The sequence below is a fragment of the Spermophilus citellus genome (genome assembly GCF_964194105.1).
Source record: "Spermophilus citellus genome assembly, chromosome: 13".
Classification (NCBI taxonomy): domain Eukaryota; kingdom Metazoa; phylum Chordata; class Mammalia; order Rodentia; family Sciuridae; genus Spermophilus; species Spermophilus citellus.
Window position 1 is genome coordinate 34,537,305 of NC_138193.1, and position 23,102 is coordinate 34,560,406.

The window sequence follows — 23,102 nt, forward strand, 5'->3', positions numbered from 1 at the left end:
CAATAGGAAACAAAACATAGAGATAGAACTTAAAACTCCTTAATTGTGTCAAGTTTCAAAAAGCTAGCACAAACCGTGCTTGATTTAGAGTTCCAAATACATCTATCAATATAGGAGAAAACAGAGTGAAACGCCAAAATTCAAACTGTTACTGGAAACGAACGCTTCAACATAGAAGAACGAAATTTGGGGAACCAAGTGGGCTTAGTGTACTGATCATTACCTGAAAGTATCATCCAGTTTGGGTGAAAAAATGTTTGCTGAGATTTCTGGAGATTCTTAATTTTGGGACGCTTGGCAACCCCTTTCAATGAAAGTGTTTCTCGCCTGTCACTTCTTAGGGCTACATCAATCGGAAACAGAACATAGAGATAGAACTTGAAACTACTTAACTGTGTCAAGGTTCAAGAAGCTAGCACAAACCGTGCTTGATTTAGAGTTCCAAATACATCTATCAATATAGGAGAAAACAGAGTGAAACGCCAAAATTCAAACTGTTACTGGAAACGAACGCTTCAACATAGAAGAACGAAATTTGGGGAACCAAGTGGGCTTAGTGTACTCATCATTACCTGAAAGTATCATCCAGTTTGGGTGAAAAAATGTTTGCTGAGATTTCTGGATATTCGTAATTTTTGGACGCTTGGCAACCCCTTTCAATGAAAGTGTTTCTCGCCTGTCACTGCTTAGGGGCTACATCAATCTGAAACAGAACATAGAGATAGAACTTGAAACTACTTAACTGTGTCAAGTTTCAAGAAGCTAGCACAAACCGTGCTTGATTTAGAGTTCCAAATACATCTATCAATATAGGAGAAAACAGAGTGAAACGCCAAAATTCAAACTGTTACTGGAAACGAACGCTTCAACATAGAAGAACGTAATTTGGGGAACCAAGTGGGCTTAGTGTACTGATCATTACCTGAAAGTATCATCTAGTTTGGGTGAAAAAATGTTTGCTGAGATTTCTGGAGATTCGTAATTTTTGGACGCTTGGCAACCCCTTTCATTCAAAGTGTTTCTCGGCTATCACTTCTTAGGGCTACATCAATAGGAAACAGAACATAGTGATAGAACTTGAAACTACTTAATTGTGTCAACTTTCAAGAAGGTAGCACAAACCATGTTTGATTTAGAGTTCCAAATACATCTATCAATATAGAAGAAAACAGAGTGAAACGCCAAAATTCAAACTGTTACTGGAAACGAACGCTTCAACATAGAAGAACGAAATTTGGGGAACCAAGTGGGCTTAGGGTACTGATCATTACCTGAAAGTATCATCCAGTTTGGGTGAAAAAATATTTGCTGAGATTTCTGGAGATTCGTAATTTTTGGAAGCTTGGCAACCCCTTTCAATGAAAGTCTTTCTCGCCTGTCACTGCTTAGGGCTACATCAATAGGAAACAGAACATAGAGATAGAACTTGAAACTACTTAATTGTGTCAAGTTTCAAGAAGCTAACACAAACCGTGTTTGATTTAGAGTTCCAAATACATCTATCAATATAGGAGAAAACAGAGTGAAACCTAAAAATTCAAACTGTTACTGGAAACGAAAGCTGCAACATTGAAGAACGAAATTTGGGAAACAAAGTGGGCTCAGTGAACTGATCATTACCTGAAAGTATCTTCCAGTTTGGGTGAAAAAATGTTTGCTGAGATTTCTGGAGATTCGTAATTTTTGGAAGCTTGGCAACCCCTTTCAATGAAAGTGTTTCTCGCCTGTCACTGCTTAGGGCTACATCAATAGGAAACAGATCATAGAGATAGAACTTGAAATACTTAATTGTGTCAAGTTTCAAGAAGGTAGCACAAACCGTGTGTGATTTAGAGTTCCAAATACATCTATCAATATCGGAGAAAACAGAGTGAAACGCCAAAATTAAAACTGTTACTGGAAACGAACGCTTCAACATAGAAGAACGAAATTTGGGGAACAAAGTGGGCTCAGTGAACTGATCATTACCTGAAAGTATCACCCAGTTTGGGTGTAAAAATATTTGCTGAGATTTCTGGAGATTCGTAATTTTTGGAAGCTTGGCAACCCCTTTCAATGAAAGTGTTTCTCGGCTATCACTTCTTAGGGCTACATCAATAGGAAACAGAACATAGTGATAGAACTTGAAACTACTTAATTGTGTCAACTTTCAAGAAGGTAGCACAAACCATGTTTGATTTAGAGTTCCAAATACATCTATCAATATAGAAGAAAACAGAGTGAAACGCCAAAATTCAAACTGTTACTGGAAACGAACGCTTCAACATAGAAGAACGAAATTTGGGGAACCAAGTGGGCTTAGGGTACTGATCATTACCTGAAAGTATCATCCAGTTTGGGTGAAAAAATATTTGCTGAGATTTCTGGAGATTCGTAATTTTTGGAAGCTTGGCAACCCCTTTCAATGAAAGTCTTTCTCGCCTGTCACTGCTTAGGGCTACATCAATAGGAAACAGAACATAGAGATAGAACTTGAAACTACTTAATTGTGTCAAGTTTCAAGAAGCTAACACAAACCGTGTTTGATTTAGAGTTCCAAATACATCTATCAATATAGGAGAAAACAGAGTGAAACCTAAAAATTCAAACTGTTACTGGAAACGAAAGCTGCAACATTGAAGAACGAAATTTGGGAAACAAAGTGGGCTCAGTGAACTGATCATTACCTGAAAGTATCTTCCAGTTTGGGTGAAAAAATGTTTGCTGAGATTTCTGGAGATTCGTAATTTTTGGAAGCTTGGCAACCCCTTTCAATGAAAGTGTTTCTCGCCTGTCACTGCTTAGGGCTACATCAATAGGAAACAGATCATAGAGATAGAACTTGAAATACTTAATTGTGTCAAGTTTCAAGAAGGTAGCACAAACCGTGTGTGATTTAGAGTTCCAAATACATCTATCAATATCGGAGAAAACAGAGTGAAACGCCAAAATTAAAACTGTTACTGGAAACGAACGCTTCAACATAGAAGAACGAAATTTGGGGAACAAAGTGGGCTCAGTGAACTGATCATTACCTGAAAGTATCACCCAGTTTGGGTGTAAAAATATTTGCTGAGATTTCTGGAGATTCGTAATTTTTGGAAGCTTGGCAACCCCTTTCAATGAAAGTGTTTCTCGTCTGTCACTGCTTAGGGCTACACCAATAGGAAACAAAACATAGAGATAGAACTTAAAACTCCTTAATTGTGTCAAGTTTCAAAAAGCTAGCACAAACCGTGCTTGATTTAGAGTTCCAAATACATCTATCAATATAGGAGAAAACAGAGTGAAACGCCAAAATTCAAACTGTTACTGGAAACGAACGCTTCAACATAGAAGAACGAAATTTGGGGAACCAAGTGGGCTTAGTGTACTGATCATTACCTGAAAGTATCATCCAGTTTGGGTGAAAAAATGTTTGCTGAGATTTCTGGAGATTCTTAATTTTGGGACGCTTGGCAACCCCTTTCAATGAAAGTGTTTCTCGCCTGTCACTTCTTAGGGCTACATCAATCGGAAACAGAACATAGAGATAGAACTTGAAACTACTTAACTGTGTCAAGGTTCAAGAAGCTAGCACAAACCGTGCTTGATTTAGAGTTCCAAATACATCTATCAATATAGGAGAAAACAGAGTGAAACGCCAAAATTCAAACTGTTACTGGAAACGAACGCTTCAACATAGAAGAACGAAATTTGGGGAACCAAGTGGGCTTAGTGTACTCATCATTACCTGAAAGTATCATCCAGTTTGGGTGAAAAAATGTTTGCTGAGATTTCTGGATATTCGTAATTTTTGGACGCTTGGCAACCCCTTTCAATGAAAGTGTTTCTCGCCTGTCACTGCTTAGGGGCTACATCAATCTGAAACAGAACATAGAGATAGAACTTGAAACTACTTAACTGTGTCAAGTTTCAAGAAGCTAGCACAAACCGTGCTTGATTTAGAGTTCCAAATACATCTATCAATATAGGAGAAAACAGAGTGAAACGCCAAAATTCAAACTGTTACTGGAAACGAACGCTTCAACATAGAAGAACGTAATTTGGGGAACCAAGTGGGCTTAGTGTACTGATCATTACCTGAAAGTATCATCTAGTTTGGGTGAAAAAATGTTTGCTGAGATTTCTGGAGATTCGTAATTTTTGGACGCTTGGCAACCCCTTTCATTCAAAGTGTTTCTCGTCTGTCACTGCTTAGGCTACACCAATAGGAAACAAAATATAGAGATAGAACTTGAAACTACTTAATTGTGTCAAGTTTCAAGAAGCTAGCACAAACGGTGCTTGATTTAGAGTTCCAAATACATCTATCAATATAGGAGAAAACAGAGTGAAACGCCAAAATTCAAACTGTTACTGGAAACGAACGCTTCAACATAGAAGAACGAAATTTGGGGAACCAAGTGGGCTTAGTGTACTGATCATTACCTGAAAGTATCATCCAGTTTGGGTGAAAAAATATTTGCTGAGATTTCTGGAGATTCGTAATTTTTGGAAGCTTGGCAACCCCTTTCAATGAAAGTGTTTCTCGCCTATCACTTCTTAGGGCTACATCAATAGGAAACAGAACATAGTGATAGAACTTGAAACTACTTAATTGTGTCAACTTTCAAGAAGGTAGCACAAACCATGTTTGATTTAGAGTTCCAAATACATCTATCAATATAGAAGAAAACAGAGTGAAACGCCAAAATTCAAACTGTTACTGGAAACGAACGCTTCAACATAGAAAAACGAAATTTGGGGAACCAAGTGGGCTTAGGGTACTGATCATTACCTGAAAGTATCATCCAGTTTGGGTGAAAAAATATTTGCTGAGATTTCTGGAGATTCGTAATTTTTGGAAGCTTGGCAACCCCTTTCAATGAAAGTCTTTCTCGCCTGTCACTGCTTAGGGCTACATCAATAGGAAACAGAACATAGAGATAGAACTTAAAACTACTTAATTGTGTCAAGTTTCAAGAAGCTAACACAAACCGTGTTTGATTTAGAGTTCCAAATACATCTATCAATATAGGAGAAAACAGAGTGAAACCTAAAAATTCAAACTGTTACTGGAAACGAAAGCTGCAACATTGAAGAACGAAATTTGGGAAACAAAGTGGGCTCAGTGAACTGATCATTACCTGAAAGTATCATCCAGTTTGGGTGAAAAAATGTTTGCTGAGATTTCTGGAGATTCGTAATTTTTGGAATCTTGGCAACCCCTTTCAATGAAAGTGTTTCTCGCCTGTCACTGCTTAGGGCTACATCAATAGGAAACAGAACATAGAGATAGAACTTGAAACTAATTAATTGTGTCAAGTTTCAAGAAGCTAGCACAAACCGTGTTTGATTTAGAGTTCCAAATACATCTATCAATATAGGAGAAAACAGAGTGAAACGCCAAAATTCAAAATGTTACTGGAAACGAACGCTTCAACATAGAAGAACGAAATTTGGGGAACCAAGTGGGCTTAGTGTACTGATCATTACCTGAAAGTATCATCCAGTTTGGGTGAAAAAATATTTGCTGAGATTTCTGGAGATTCGTAATTTTTGGAAGCTTGGCAACCCCTTTCAATGAAAGTGTTTCTCGCCTTTCACTGCTTAGGGCTACATCAATAGGAAACAGAACATAGAGATAGAACTTGAAACTACTTAATTGTGTCAAGTTTCAAGAAGGTAGCACAAACCGTATTTGATTTAGAGTTCCAAATACATCTATCAATATAGGAGAAAACAGAGTGAAACGCCAAAATTCAAACTGTTACTGGAAACGAACGCTTCAACATAGAAGAACGAAATTTGGGGAACCAAGTGGGCTTAGTGTACTGATCATTACCTGAAAGTATCATCTAGTTTGGGTGAAAAAATGTTTGCTGAGATTTCTGGAGATTCGTAATTTTTGGACGCTTGGCAACCCCTTTCATTCAAAGTGTTTCTCGTCTGTCACTGCTTAGGGCTACACCAATAGGAAACAAAATATAGAGATAGAACTTGAAACTACTTAATTGTGTCAAGTTTCAAGAAGCTAGCACAAACGGTGCTTGATTTAGAGTTCCAAATACATCTATCAATATAGGAGAAAACAGAGTGAAACGCCAAAATTCAAACTGTTACTGGAAACGAACGCTTCAACATAGAAGAAGGAAATTTTGGGAACCAAGTGGGCTTAGTGTACTGATCATTACCTGAAAGTATCATCCAGTTTGGGTGAAAAAATATTTGCTGAGATTTCTGGAGATTCGTAATTTTTGGAAGCTTGGCAACCCCTTTCAATGAAAGTGTTTCTCGCCTATCACTTCTTAGGGCTACATCAATAGGATACAGAACATAGTGATAGAACTTGAAACTACTTAATTGTGTCAACTTTCAAGAAGGTAGCACAAACCATGTTTGATTTAGAGTTCCAAATACATCTATCAATATAGAAGAAAACAGAGTGAAACGCCAAAATTCAAACTGTTACTGGAAACGAACGCTTCAACATAGAAGAACGAAATTTGGGGAACCAAGTGGGCTTAGGGTACTGATCATTACCTGAAAGTATCATCCAGTTTGGGTGAAAAAATATTTGCTGAGATTTCTGGAGATTCGTAATTTTTGGAAGCTTGGCAACCCCTTTCAATGAAAGTCTTTCTCGCCTGTCACTGCTTAGGGCTACATCAATAGGAAACAGAACATAGAGATAGAACTTGAAACTACTTAATTGTGTCAAGTTTCAAGAAGCTAACACAAACCGTGTTTGATTTAGAGTTCCAAATACATCTATCAATATAGGAGAAAACAGAGTGAAACCTAAAAATTCAAACTGTTACTGGAAACGAAAGCTGCAACATTGAAGAACGAAATTTGGGAAACAAAGTGGGCTCAGTGAACTGATCATTACCTGAAAGTATCATCCAGTTTGGGTGAAAAAATGTTTGCTGAGATTTCTGGAGATTCGTAATTTTTGGAAGCTTGGCAACCCCTTTCAATGAAAGTGTTTCTCGCCTGTCACTGCTTAGGGCTACATCAATAGGAAACAGAACATAGAGATAGAACTTGAAACTAATTAATTGTGTCAAGTTTCAAGAAGCTAGCACAAACCGTGTTTGATTTAGAGTTCCAAATACATCTATCAATATAGGAGAAAACAGAGTGAAACGCCAAAATTCAAAATGTTACTGGAAACGAACGCTTCAACATAGAAGAACGAAATTTGGGGAACCAAGTGGGCTTAGTGTACTGATCATTACCTGAAAGTATCACCCAGTTTGGGTGTAAAAATATTTGCTGAGATTTCTGGAGATTCGTAATTTTTGGAAGCTTGGCAACCCCTTTCAATGAAAGTGTTTCTCGCATGTCACTGCTTAGGGCTACATCAATAGGAAACAGAACATAGAGATAGAACTTGAAACTTATAAATTGTGTCAAGTTTCAAGAAGCTAGCACAAACCGTGCTTGATTTAGAGTTCAAAATACATCTATCAATATAGGAGAAAACAGAGTGAAACGCCAAAATTCAAATTGTTACTGGAAACGAACGCTTCAACATAGAAGAACGAAATTTGGGGAACCAAGTGGGCTTAGTGTACTGATCATTACCTGAAAGTATCATCCAGTTTGGGTGAAAAAATGTTTGCTGAGATTTCTGGAGATTCGTAATTTTTGGACGCTTGGCAACCCCTTTCAATGAAAGTGTTTCTCGTCTGTCACTGCTTAGGGCTACACCAATAGGAAACAAAATATAGAGATAGAACTGGAAACTACTTAATTGTGTCAAGTTTCAAGAAGCTAGCACAAACAGTGCTTGATTTAGAGTTCCAAATACATCTATCAATATAGAAGAAAACAGAGTGAAACCTAAAAATTCAAACTGTTACTGGAAACAAAAGCTTCAACATTGAAGAACGAAATTTGGGGAACAAAGTGGGCTCAGTGTACTGATCATTACCTGCAAGTATCACCCAGTTTGGGTGTAAAAATATTTGCTGAGATTTCTGGAGATTCGTAATTTTTGGAAGCTTGGCAACCCCTTTCAATGAAAGTCTTTCTCGCCTGTCACTGCTTAGGGCTACATCAATAGGAAACAGAACATAGAGATAAAACTTGAAACTTACTAATTTTGTCAAGTTTCAAGAAGCTAGCACAAACCGTGCTTGATTTTGAGTTCCAAATACATCTATCAATATAGGAGAAAACAGAGTGAAACCTAAAAATTCAAACTGTTACTGGAAACGAAAGCTGCAACATTGAAGAACGAAATTTGGGAAACAAAGTGGGCTCAGTGAACTGATCATTACCTGAAAGTATCATCCAGTTTGGGTGAAAAAATGTTTGCTGAGATTTCTGGAGATTCGTAATTTTTGGAATCTTGGCAACCCCTTTCAATGAAAGTGTTTCTCGCCTGTCACTGCTTAGGGCTACATCAATAGGAAACAGAACATAGAGATAGAACTTGAAACTAATTAATTGTGTCAAGTTTCAAGAAGCTAGCACAAACCGTGTTTGATTTAGAGTTCCAAATACATCTATCAATATAGGAGAAAACAGAGTGAAACGCCAAAATTCAAAATGTTACTGGAAACGAACGCTTCAACATAGAAGAACGAAATTTGGGGAACCAAGTGGGCTTAGTGTACTGATCATTACCTGAAAGTATCATCCAGTTTGGGTGAAAAAATATTTGCTGAGATTTCTGGAGATTCGTAATTTTTGGAAGCTTGGCAACCCCTTTCAATGAAAGTGTTTCTCGCCTTTCACTGCTTAGGGCTACATCAATAGGAAACAGAACATAGAGATAGAACTTGAAACTACTTAATTGTGTCAAGTTTCAAGAAGGTAGCACAAACCGTATTTGATTTAGAGTTCCAAATACATCTATCAATATAGGAGAAAACAGAGTGAAACGCCAAAATTCAAACTGTTACTGGAAACGAACGCTTCAACATAGAAGAACGAAATTTGGGGAACCAAGTGGGCTTAGTGTACTGATCATTACCTGAAAGTATCATCTAGTTTGGGTGAAAAAATGTTTGCTGAGATTTCTGGAGATTCGTAATTTTTGGACGCTTGGCAACCCCTTTCATTCAAAGTGTTTCTCGTCTGTCACTGCTTAGGGCTACACCAATAGGAAACAAAATATAGAGATAGAACTTGAAACTACTTAATTGTGTCAAGTTTCAAGAAGCTAGCACAAACGGTGCTTGATTTAGAGTTCCAAATACATCTATCAATATAGGAGAAAACAGAGTGAAACGCCAAAATTCAAACTGTTACTGGAAACGAACGCTTCAACATAGAAGAAGGAAATTTTGGGAACCAAGTGGGCTTAGTGTACTGATCATTACCTGAAAGTATCATCCAGTTTGGGTGAAAAAATATTTGCTGAGATTTCTGGAGATTCGTAATTTTTGGAAGCTTGGCAACCCCTTTCAATGAAAGTGTTTCTCGCCTATCACTTCTTAGGGCTACATCAATAGGATACAGAACATAGTGATAGAACTTGAAACTACTTAATTGTGTCAACTTTCAAGAAGGTAGCACAAACCATGTTTGATTTAGAGTTCCAAATACATCTATCAATATAGAAGAAAACAGAGTGAAACGCCAAAATTCAAACTGTTACTGGAAACGAACGCTTCAACATAGAAGAACGAAATTTGGGGAACCAAGTGGGCTTAGGGTACTGATCATTACCTGAAAGTATCATCCAGTTTGGGTGAAAAAATATTTGCTGAGATTTCTGGAGATTCGTAATTTTTGGAAGCTTGGCAACCCCTTTCAATGAAAGTCTTTCTCGCCTGTCACTGCTTAGGGCTACATCAATAGGAAACAGAACATAGAGATAGAACTTGAAACTACTTAATTGTGTCAAGTTTCAAGAAGCTAACACAAACCGTGTTTGATTTAGAGTTCCAAATACATCTATCAATATAGGAGAAAACAGAGTGAAACCTAAAAATTCAAACTGTTACTGGAAACGAAAGCTGCAACATTGAAGAACGAAATTTGGGAAACAAAGTGGGCTCAGTGAACTGATCATTACCTGAAAGTATCATCCAGTTTGGGTGAAAAAATGTTTGCTGAGATTTCTGGAGATTCGTAATTTTTGGAAGCTTGGCAACCCCTTTCAATGAAAGTGTTTCTCGCCTGTCACTGCTTAGGGCTACATCAATAGGAAACAGAACATAGAGATAGAACTTGAAACTAATTAATTGTGTCAAGTTTCAAGAAGCTAGCACAAACCGTGTTTGATTTAGAGTTCCAAATACATCTATCAATATAGGAGAAAACAGAGTGAAACGCCAAAATTCAAAATGTTACTGGAAACGAACGCTTCAACATAGAAGAACGAAATTTGGGGAACCAAGTGGGCTTAGTGTACTGATCATTACCTGAAAGTATCACCCAGTTTGGGTGTAAAAATATTTGCTGAGATTTCTGGAGATTCGTAATTTTTGGAAGCTTGGCAACCCCTTTCAATGAAAGTGTTTCTCGCATGTCACTGCTTAGGGCTACATCAATAGGAAACAGAACATAGAGATAGAACTTGAAACTTATAAATTGTGTCAAGTTTCAAGAAGCTAGCACAAACCGTGCTTGATTTAGAGTTCAAAATACATCTATCAATATAGGAGAAAACAGAGTGAAACGCCAAAATTCAAATTGTTACTGGAAACGAACGCTTCAACATAGAAGAACGAAATTTGGGGAACCAAGTGGGCTTAGTGTACTGATCATTACCTGAAAGTATCATCCAGTTTGGGTGAAAAAATGTTTGCTGAGATTTCTGGAGATTCGTAATTTTTGGACGCTTGGCAACCCCTTTCAATGAAAGTGTTTCTCGTCTGTCACTGCTTAGGGCTACACCAATAGGAAACAAAATATAGAGATAGAACTGGAAACTACTTAATTGTGTCAAGTTTCAAGAAGCTAGCACAAACAGTGCTTGATTTAGAGTTCCAAATACATCTATCAATATAGAAGAAAACAGAGTGAAACCTAAAAATTCAAACTGTTACTGGAAACAAAAGCTTCAACATTGAAGAACGAAATTTGGGGAACAAAGTGGGCTCAGTGTACTGATCATTACCTGCAAGTATCACCCAGTTTGGGTGTAAAAATATTTGCTGAGATTTCTGGAGATTCGTAATTTTTGGAAGCTTGGCAACCCCTTTCAATGAAAGTCTTTCTCGCCTGTCACTGCTTAGGGCTACATCAATAGGAAACAGAACATAGAGATAAAACTTGAAACTTACTAATTTTGTCAAGTTTCAAGAAGCTAGCACAAACCGTGCTTGATTTTGAGTTCCAAATACATCTATCAATATAGGAGAAAACAGAGTGAAACGCCAAAATTCAAACTGTTACTGGAAACGAACGCTTCAACATAGAAGAACGAAATTCGGGGAACCAAGTGGGCTTAGTGTACTGATCATTACCTGAAAGTATCATCCAGTTTGGGTGAAAAAATGTTTCTGAGATTTCTGGAGATTCGTAATTTTTGGACGCTTGGCAACCCCTTTCAATGAAAGTGTTTCTCGTCTGTCACTGCTTAGGGCTACACCAATAGGAAACAAAATATAGAGATAGAACTGGAAACTTCTTAATTGTGAAAAGTTTCAAGAAGCTAGCACAAACCGTGCTTGATTTAGAGTTCCAAATACATCTATCAATATAGGAGAAAACAGAGTGAAACGCCAAAATTCAAACTGTTACTGGAAACGAATGCTTCAACATAGAAGAACGAAATTTGGGGAACCAAGTGGGCTTAGTGTACTGATCATTACCTGAAAGTATCATCCAGTTTGGGAGAAAAAAATATTTGCTGAGATTTCTGGAGATTCGTAATTTTTGGAAGCTTGGCAACCCCTTTCAATGAAAGTGTTTCTCGTCTGTCACTGCTTAGGGCTACATCAATAGGAAACAGAAAATGGAGATAGAACTTGAAACTAAATAATTTTGTCAAGTTTCAAGAAGGTAGCACAAACCGTGTTTGATTTAGAGTTCCAAATACATCTATCAATATAGGAGAAAACAGAGTGAAGCCTAAAAATTCAAACTGTTACTGGAAACGAACGCTTCAACATAGAAGAACGAAATTTGGGGAACCAAGTGGGCTCTGTGTACTGATCATTACCTGAAAGTATCATCCAGTTTGGATGAAAAAATGTTTGCTGAGATTTCTGGATATTCGTAATTTTTGGACGCTTGGCAACCCCTTTCAATGAAAGTGTTTCTCGTCTGTCACTGCATAGGGCTAAATCAATCGGAAACAGAACATAGAGATAGAACTTGAAACTACTTAATTTTGTCAAGTTTCAAGAAGCTAGCACAAACCGTGTTTGATTTAGAGTTCCAAATACATCTATCAATATAGGAGAAAACAGAGTGAAACCTAAAAATTCAAACTGTTACTGGAAACGAACGCTTCAACATAGAAGAACGAAATTTGGGGAACCAAGTGGGCTCTGTGTACTGATCATTACCTGAAAGTATCATCCAGTTTGGGTGAAAAAATATTTGCTGAGATTTCTGGAGATTCGTCATTTTTGGAAGCTTGGCAACCCCTTTCAATGAAAGTGTTTCTCGCCTGTCACTGCTTAGGCCTACATCAATAGGAAACAAAATATAGAGATAGAACATGAAACTACTTAATTTTGTCAAGTTTCAAGAAGCTAGCACAAACCGTGCTTGATTTAGAGTTCCAAATACATCTATCAATATAGGAGAAAACAGAGTGAAACGCCAAAATTCAAACTGTTACTGGAAACGAAAGCATCAACATAGAAGAACGAAATTTGTGGAAAAAAATGGGATTAGTGTACTGATCATTACCTGAAAGTATCATCCAGTTTGGGAGAAAAATATTTGCTGAGATTTCTGGAGATTCGTAATTTTTGGAAGCTTGGCAACCCATTTCAATGTAAGTGTTTCTCGTCTGTCACTGCTTAGGGCTACATCAATAGGAAACAGAACATAGAGATAGAACTTGAAACTAATTAATTGTGTCAAGTTTCAAGAAGGTAGCACAAACCGTGTTTGATTTAGAGTTCCAAATACATCTATCAATATAGGAGAAAACAGAGTGAAACCTAAAAATTCAAACTTTTACTGGAAACGAAAGCTGCAACATTGAAGAACAAAATTTGGGAAACAAAGTGGGCTCAGTGAACTGATAATTACCTGAAAGTATCATCCAGTTTGGGTGAAAAAATGTTTGCTGAGATTTCTGGAGATTCGTAATTTTTGGAAGCTTGGCAACCCCTTTCAATGAAAGTGTTTCTCGCCTGTCACTGCTTAGGGCTACATCAATAGGAAACAGAACATAGAGATAGAACTTGAAACTACTTAATTGTGTCAAGTTTCAAGAAGGTAGCACAAACCGTGTGTGATTTAGAGTTCCAAATACATCTATCAATATAGGAGAAAACAGAGTGAAACGCCAAAATTCAAACTGTTACTGGAAACGAACGCTTCAACATAGAAGAACGAAATTTGGGGAACAAAGTGGGCTCAGTGAACTGATCATTACCTGAAAGTATCACCCAGTTTGGGTGTAAAAATATTTGCTGAGATTTCTGGAGATTCGTAATTTTTGGAAGCTTGGCAACCCCTTTCAATGAAAGTGTTTCTCGTCTGTCACTGCTTAGGGCTACACCAATAGGAAACAAAACATAGAGATAGAACTTAAAACTCCTTAATTGTGTCAAGTTTCAAAAAGCTAGCACAAACCGTGCTTGATTGAGAGTTCCAAATACATCTATCAATATAGGAGAAAACAGAGTGAAACGCCAAAATTCAAACTGTTACTGGAAACGAACGCTTCAACATAGAAGAACGAAATTTGGGGAACCAAGTGGGCTCTGTGTATTGATCATTACCTGAAAGTATCATCCAGTTTGGGTGAAAAAATGTTTGCTGAGATTTCTGGAGATTCGTAATTTTTGGACGCTTGGCAACCCCTTTCAATGAAAGTGTTTCTCGTCTGTCACTGCATAGGGCTACATCAATCGGAAACAGAACATAGAGAGAGAACTTGAAACTACTTAATTTTGTCAAGTTTCAAGAAGCTAGCACAAACCGTGTTTGATTTAGAGTTCCAAATACATCTATCAATATAGGAGAAAACAGAGTGAAACCTAAAAATTCAAACTGTTACTGGAAACGAACGCTTCAACATAGAAGAACGAAATTTGGGGAACCAAGTGGGATCTGTGTACTGATCATTACCTGAAAGTATCATCCAGTTTGGGTGAAAAAATATTTGCTGAGATTTCTGGAGATTCGTCATTTTTGGAAGCTTGGCAACCCCTTTCAATGAAAGTGTTTCTCGCCTGTCACTGCTTAGGCCTACATCAATAGGAAACAAAATATAGAGATAGAACTTGAAACTACTTAATTTTGTCAAGTTTCAAGAAGCTAGCACAAACAGTGCTTGATTTAGAGTTCTAAATACATCTATCAATATAGGAGAAAACAGAGTGAAACGCCAAAATTCAAACTGTTACTGGAAACGAAAGCTTCAACATAGAAGAACGAAATTTGGGGAAAAAAATGGGATTAGTGTACTGATCATTACCTGAAAGTATCATCCAGTTTGGGAGAAAAATATTTGCTGAGATTTCTGGAGATTCGTAATTTTTGGAAGCTTGGCAACCCCTTTCAATGTAAGTGTTTCTCGTCTGTCACTGCTTAGGGCTACATCAATAGGAAACAGAACATAGAGATAGAACTTGAAACTAATTAATTGTGTCAAGTTTCAAGAAGGTAGCACAAACCGTGTTTGATTTAGAGTTCCAAATACATCTATCAATATAGGAGAAAACAGAGTGAAACCTAAAAATTCAAACTTTTACTGGAAACGAAAGCTGCAATATTGAAGAACAAAATTTGGGAAACAAAGTGGGCTCAGTGAACTGATCATTACCTGAAAGTATCATCCACTTTGGGTGAAAAAATGTTTGCTGAGATTTCTGGAGATTCGTAATTTTTGGAAGCTTGGCAACCCCTTTCAATGAAAGTGTTTCTCGCCTGTCACTGCTTAGGGCTACATCAATAGGAAACAGAACATAGAGATAGAACTTGAAACTAGTTAATTGTGTCAAGTTTCAAGAAGGTAGCACAAACCGTGTGTGATTTAGAGTTCCAAATACATCTATCAATATAGGAGAAAACAGAGTGAAACACCAAAATTCAAACTGTTACTGGAAACGAACGCTTCAACATAGAAGAACGAAATTTGGGGAACAAAGTGGGCTCAGTGAACTGATCATTACCTGAAAGTATCACCCAGTTTGGGTGTAAAAATATTTGCTGAGATTTCTGGAGATTCGTAATTTTTGCAAGCTTGGCAACCCCTTTCAATGAAAGTGTTTCTCGCCTGTCACTGCTTAGGGCTACATCAATAGGAAACAGAACATAGAGATAGAACTTGAAACTAAATAATTGTGTCAAGTTTCACGAAGCTAGCACAAACCGTGTTTGATTTAGAGTTCCAAATACATCTATCAATATAGGAGAAAACAGAGTGAAACGCCAAAATTCAAAATGTTACTGGAAACGAACGCTTCAACATTGAAGAACGAAATTTGGGGAACAAAGTGGGCTCAGTGTACTGATCATTATCTGAAAGTATCACCCAGTTTGGGTGTAAAAATATTTGCTGAGATTTCTGGAGATTCGTAATTTTTGGAAGCTTGGCAACCCCTTTCAATGAAAGTGTTTCTCGCCTGTCACTGCTTAGGGCTACATCAATAGGAAACAGAACATAGAGATAGAACTTGAAACTAATTAATTGTGTCAAGTTTCAAGAAGCTAGCACAAACCGTGTTTGATTTAGAGTTCCAAATACATCTATCAATATAGGAGAAAACAGAGTGAAACCTAAAAATTCAAACTGTTACTGGAAACGAACGCTTCAACATAGAAGAACGAAATTTGGGGAACCAAGTGGGCTCTGTGTACTGATCATTACCTGAAAGTATCATCCAGTTTGGGTGAAAAAATATTTGCTGAGATTTCTGGAGATTCGTAATTTTTGGAAGCTTGGCAACCCCTTTCAATGAAAGTGTTTCTCGCCTGTCACTGCTTAGGGCTACATCAATAGGAAACAGAACATAGAGATAGAACTTGAAACTACTTAATTGTGTCAAGTTTCAAGAAGGTAGCACAAACCGTATTTGATTTAGAGTTCCAAATACATCTATCAATATAGGAGAAAACAGAGTGAAACCTAAAAATTCAAACTGTTACTGGAAACGAAAGCTTCAACATTGAAGAACGAAATTTGGGGAACAAAGTGGGCTCAGTATACTGATCATTATCTGAAAGTATCACCCAGTTTGGGTGTAAAAATATTTGCTGAGATTTCTGGAGATTCGTAATTTTTGGAAGCTTGGCACCCCTTTCAATGAAAGTGTTTCTCGCCTGTCACTGCTTAGGGCTACATCAATAGGAAACAGAACATAGAGATAGAACTTGAAACTTATTAATTGTGTCAAGTTTCAAGAAGCTAGCACAAACCGTGCTTGATTTAGAGTTCAAAATACATCTATCAATATAGGAGAAAACAGAGTGAAACGCCAAAATTCAAACTGTTACTGGAAACGAACGCTTCAACATAGAAGAACGAAATTTGGGGAACCAAGTGGGCTTAGTGTACTGATCATTACCTGAAAGTATCATCCAGTTTGGGTGAAAAAATATTTGCTGAGATTTCTGGAGATTCGTAATTTTTGGAAGCTTGGCAACCCCTTTCAATGAAAGTGTTTCTCGCCTTTCACTGCTTAGGGCTACATCAATAGGAAACAGAACATAGAGATAGAACTTGAAACTACTTAATTGTGTCAAGTTTCAAGAAGGTAGCACAAACCGTGTTTGATTTAGAGTTCCAAATACATCTATCAATATAGGAGAAAACAGAGTGAAACCTAAAAATTCAAACTGTTACTGGAAACGAACGCTTCAACATAGAAGAACGAAATTTGGGGAACCAAGTGGGCTCTGTGTATTGATCATTACCTGAAAGTATCATCCAGTTTGGGTGAAAAAATGTTTGCTGAGATTTCTGGAGATTCGTAATTTTTGGACGCTTGGCAACCCCTTTCAATGAAAGTGTTTCTCGTCTGTCACTGCATAGGGCTACATCAATCGGAAACAGAACATAGAGAGAGAACTTGAAACTACTTAATTTTGTCAAGTTTCAAGAAGCTAGCACAAACCGTGTTTGATTTAGAGTTCCAAATACATCTATCAATATAGGAGAAAACAGAGTGAAACCTAAAAATTCAAACTGTTACTGGAAACGAACGCTTCAACATAGAAGAACGAAATTTGGGGAACCAAGTGGGATCTGTGTACTGATCATTACCTGAAAGTATCATCCAGTTTGGGTGAAAAAATATTTGCTGAGATTTCTGGAGATTCGTAATTTTTGGAAGCTTGGCACCCCTTTCAATGAAAGTGTTTCTCGCCTGTCACTGCTTAGGCCTACATCAATAGGAAACAAAATATAGAGATAGAACTTGAAACTACTTAATTTTGTCAAGTTTCAAGAAGCTAGCACAAACAGTGCTTGATTTAGAGTTCTAAATACATCTATCAATATAGGAGAAAACAGAGTGAAACGCCAAAATTCAAACTGTTACTGGAAATGAAAGCTTCAACATAGAAGAACGAAATTTGGGGAAAAAAATGGGATTAGTGTACTGATCATTACCTGAAAGTATCATCCAGTTTGGGAGAAAAATATTTGCTGAGATTTCTGGAGATTCGTAATTTTTGGAAGCTTGGCAACCCCTTTCAATGTAAGTGTTACTCGTCTGTCACTGCTTAGGGCTACATCAATAGGAAACAGAACATAGAGATAGAACTTGAAACTAATTAATTGTGTCAAGTTTCAAGAAGGTAGCACAAACCGTGTTTGATTTAGAGTTCCAAATACATCTATCAATATAGGAGAAAACAGAGTGAAACCTAAAAATTCAAACTTTTACTGGAAACGAAAGCTGCAACATTGAAGAACAAAATTTGGGAAACAAAGTGGGCTCAGTGAACTGATCATTACCTGAAAGTATCATCCAGTTTGGGTGAAAAAATGTTTGCTGAGATTTCTGGAGATTCGTAATTTTTGGAAGCTTGGCAACCCCTTTCAATGAAAGTGTTTCTCGCCTGTCACTGCTTAGGGCTACATCAATAGGAAACAGAACATAGAGATAGAACTTGAAACTAGTTAATTGTGTCAAGTTTCAAGAAGGTAGCACAAACCGTGTGTGATTTAGAGTTCCAAATACATCTATCAATATAGGAGAAAACAGAGTGAAACGCCAAAATTCAAACTGTTACTGGAAACGAACGCTTCAACATAGAAGAACGAAATTTGGGGAACAAAGTGGGCTCAGTGAACTGATCATTACCTGAAAGTATCACCCAGTTTGGGTGTAAAAATATTTGCTGAGATTTCTGGAGATTCGTAATTTTTGCAAGCTTGGCAACCCCTTTCAATGAAAGTGTTTCTCGTCTGTCACTGCTTAGGGCTACACCAATAGGAAACAAAACATAGAGATAGAACTTAAAACTCCTTAATTGTGTCAAGTTTCAAAAAGCTAGCACAAACCGTGCTTGATTTAGAGTTCCAAATACATCTATCAATATAGGAGAAAACAGAGTGAAACGCCAAAATTCAAAATTACTGGAAACGAACGCTTCAACATAGAAGAACGAAATTTGGGGAACCAAGTGGGCTTAGTGTACTGATCATTACCTGAAAGTATCATCCAGTTTGGGTGAAAAAATATTTGCTGAGATTTCTGGAGATTCGTAATTTTTGGAAGCTTGGCAACCCCTTTCAATGAAAGTGTTTCTCGCCTTTCACTGCTTAGGGCTACATCAATAGGAAACAGAACATAGAGATAGAACTTGAAACTACTTAATTGTGTCAAGTTTCAAGAAGGTAGCACAAACCGTATTTGATTTAGAGTTCCAAATACATCTATCAATATAGGAGAAAACAGAGTGAAACCTAAAAATTCAAACTGTTACTGGAAACGAACGCTTCAACATTGAAGAACGAAATTTGGGGAACAAAGTGGGCTCAGTGTACTGATCATTACCTGAAAGTATCACCCAGTTTGGGTGTAAAAATATTTGCTGAGATTTCTGGAGATTCGTAATTTTTGGAAGCTTGGCAACCCCTTTCAATGAAAGTGTTTCTCGCCTGTCACTGCTTAGGGCTACATCAATAGGAAACAGAACATAGAGATAGAACTTGAAACTAATTAATTGTGTCAAGTTTCAAGAAGCTAGCACAAACCGTGTTTGATTTAGAGTTCCAAATACATCTATCAATATAGGAGAAAACAGAGTGAAACCTAAAAATTCAAACTGTTACTGGAAACGAACGCTTCAACATAGAAGAACGAAATTTGGGGAACCAAGTGGGCTCTGTGTACTGATCATTACCTGAAAGTATCATCCAGTTTGGGTGAAAAAATATTTGCTGAGATTTCTGGAGATTCGTAATTTTTGGAAGCTTGGCAACCCCTTTCAATGAAAGTGTTTCTCGCCTGTCACTGCTTAGGGCTACATCAATAGGAAACAGAACATAGAGATAGAACTTGAAACTACTTAATTGTGTCAAGTTTCAAGAAGGTAGCACAAACCGTATTTGATTTAGAGTTCCAAATACATCTATCAATATAGGAGAAAACAGAGTGAAACCTAAAAATTCAAACTGTTACTGGAAACGAAAGCTTCAACATTGAAGAACGAAATTTGGGGAACAAAGTGGGCTCAGTGTACTGATCATTATCTGAAAGTATCACCCAGTTTGGGTGTAAAAATATTTGCTGAGATTTCTGGAGATTCGTAATTTTTGGAAGCTTGGCACCCCTTTCAATGAAAGTGTTTCTCGCCTGTCACTGCTTAGGGCTACATCAATAGGAAACAGAACATAGAGATAGAACTTGAAACTTATTAATTGTGTCAAGTTTCAAGAAGCTAGCACAAACCGTGCTTGATTTAGAGTTCAAAATACATCTATCAATATAGGAGAAAACAGAGTGAAACGCCAAAATTCAAACTGTTACTGGAAACGAACGCTTCAACATAGAAGAACGAAATTTGGGGAACCAAGTGGGCTTAGTGTACTGATCATTACCTGAAAGTATCATCCAGTTTGGGTGAAAAAATGTTTGCTGAGATTTCTGGAGATTCGTAATTTTTGGACGCTTGGCAACCCCTTTCAATGAAAGTGTTTCTCGTCTGTCACTGCTTAGGGCTACACCAATAGGAAACAAAATATAGAGATAGAACTGGAAACTACTTAATTGTGTCAAGTTTCAAGAAGCTAGCACAAACCGTGTTTGATTTAGAGTTCCAAATACATCTATCAATATAGGAGAAAACAGAGTGAAACCTAAAAATTCAAACTGTTACTGGAAACGAAAGCTGCAACATTGAAGAACGAAATTTGGGAAACAAAGTGGGCTCAGTGAACTGATCATTACCTGAAAGTATCATCCAGTTTGGGTGAAAAAATGTTTGCTGAGATTTCTGGAGATTTGTAATTTTTGGAAGCTTGGCAACCCCTTTCAATGAAAGTGTTTCTCGCCTGTCACTGCTTAGGCCTACATCAATAGGAAACAGATCATAGAGATAGAACTTGAAATACTTAATTGTGTCAAGTTTCAAGAAGGTAGCACAAACCGTGTGTGATTTAGAGTTCCAAATACATCTATCAATATAGGAGAAAACAGAGTGAAACGCCAAAATTAAAACTGTTACTGGAAACGAACGCTTCAACATAGAAGAACGAAATTTGGGGAACAAAGTGGGCTCAGTGAACTGATCATTACCTGAAAGTATCACCCAGTTTGGGTGTAAAAATATTTGCTGAGATTTCTGGAGATTCGTAATTTTTGGAAGCTTGGCAACCCCTTTCAATGAAAGTGTTTCTCGTCTGTCACTGCTTAGGGCTACACCAATAGGAAACAAAACATAGAGATAGAACTTGAAACTCCTTAATTGTGTCAAGTTTCAAAAAGCTAGCACAAACCGTGCTTGATTTAGAGTTCCAAATACATCTATCAATATAGGAGAAAACAGAGTGAAACGCCAAAATTCAAACTGTTACTGGAAACGAACGCTTCAACATAGAAGAACGAAATTTGGGGAACCAAGTGGGCTTAGTGTACTGATCATTACCTGAAAGTATCATCCAGTTTGGGTGAAAAAATGTTTGATGAGATTTCTGGAGATTCTTAATTTTGGGACGCTTGGCAACCCCTTTCAATGAAAGTGTTTCTCGCCTGTCACTTCTTAGGGCTACATCAATCGGAAACAGAACATAGAGATAGAACTTGAAACTACTTAACTTTGTCAAGGTTCAAGAAGCTAGCACAAACGGTGCTTGATTTAGAGTTCCAAATACATCTATCAATATAGGAGAAAACAGAGTGAAACGCCAAAATTCAAACTGTTACTGGAAACGAACGCTTCAACATAGAAGAACGAAATTTGGGGAACCAAGTGGGCTTAGTGTACTCATCATTACCTGAAAGTATCATCCAGTTTGGGTGAAAAAATGTTTGCTGAGATTTCTGGATATTCGTAATTTTTGGACGCTTGGCAACCCCTTTCAATGAAAGTGTTTCTCGCCTGTCACTGCTTAGGGGCTACATCAATCGGAAACAGAACATAGAGATAGAACTTGAAACTACTTAACTGTGTCAAGTTTCAAGAAGCTAGCACAAACTGTGCTTGATTTAGAGTTCCAAATACATCTATCAATATAGGAGAAAACAGAGTGAAACGCCAAAATTCAAACTGTTACTGGAAACGAACGCTTCAACATAGAAGAACAAAATTTGGGGAACCAAGTGGGCTTAGTGTACTGATCATTACCTGAAAGTATCATCTAGTTTGGGTGAAAGAATGTTTGCTGAGATTTCTGGAGATTCGTAATTTTTGGACGCTTGGCAACCCCTTTCATTCAAAGTGTTTCTCGTCTGTCACTGCTTAGGGCTACACCAATAGGAAACAAAATATAGAGATAGAACTTGAAACTACTTAATTGTGTCAAGTTTCAAGAAGCTAGCACAAACGGTGCTTGATTTAGAGTTCCAAATACATCTATCAATATAGGAGAAAACAGAGTGAAACGCCAAAATTCAAACTGTTACTGGAAACGAACGCTTCAACATAGAAGAACGAAATTTGGGGAACCAAGTGGGCTTAGTGTACTGATCATTACCTGAAAGTATCATCCAGTTTGGGTGAAAAAATATTTGCTGAGATTTCTGGAGATTCGTAATTTTTGGAAGCTTGGCAACCCCTTTCAATGAAAGTGTTTCTCGCCTATCACTCCTTAGGGCTACATCAATAGGAAACAGAACATAGTGATAGAACTTGAAACTACTTAATTGTGTCAACTTTCAAGAAGGTAGCACAAACCATGTTTGATTTAGAGTTCCAAATACATCTATCAATATAGAAGAAAACAGAGTGAAACGCCAAAATTCAAACTGTTACTGGAAACGAACGCTTCAACATAGAAGAACGAAATTTGGGGAACCAAGTGGGCTTAGGGTACTGATCATTACCTGAAAGTATCATCCAGTTTGGGTGAAAAAATATTTGCTGAGATTTCTGGAGATTCGTAATTTTTGGAAGCTTGGCAACCCCTTTCAATGAAAGTCTTTCTCGCCTGTCACTGCTTAGGGCTACATCAATAGGAAACAGAACATAGAGATAGAACTTGAAACTACTTAATTGTGTCAAGTTTCAAGAAGCTAACACAAACCGTGTTTGATTTAGAGTTCCAAATACATCTATCAATATAGGAGAAAACAGAGTGAAACCTAAAAATTCAAACTGTTACTGGAAACGAAAGCTTCAACATTGAAGAACGAAATTTGGGGAACAAAGTGGGCTCAGTGTACTGATCATTATCTGAAAGTATCACCCAGTTTGGGTGTAAAAATATTTGCTGAGATTTCTGGAGATTCGTAATTTTTGGAAGCTTGGCAACCCCTTTCAATGAAAGTGTTTCTCACCTGTCACTGCTTAGGGCTACATCAATAGGAAACAGAACATAGAGATAGAACTTGAAACTAATTAATTGTGTCAAGTTTCAAGAAGCTAGCACAAACCGT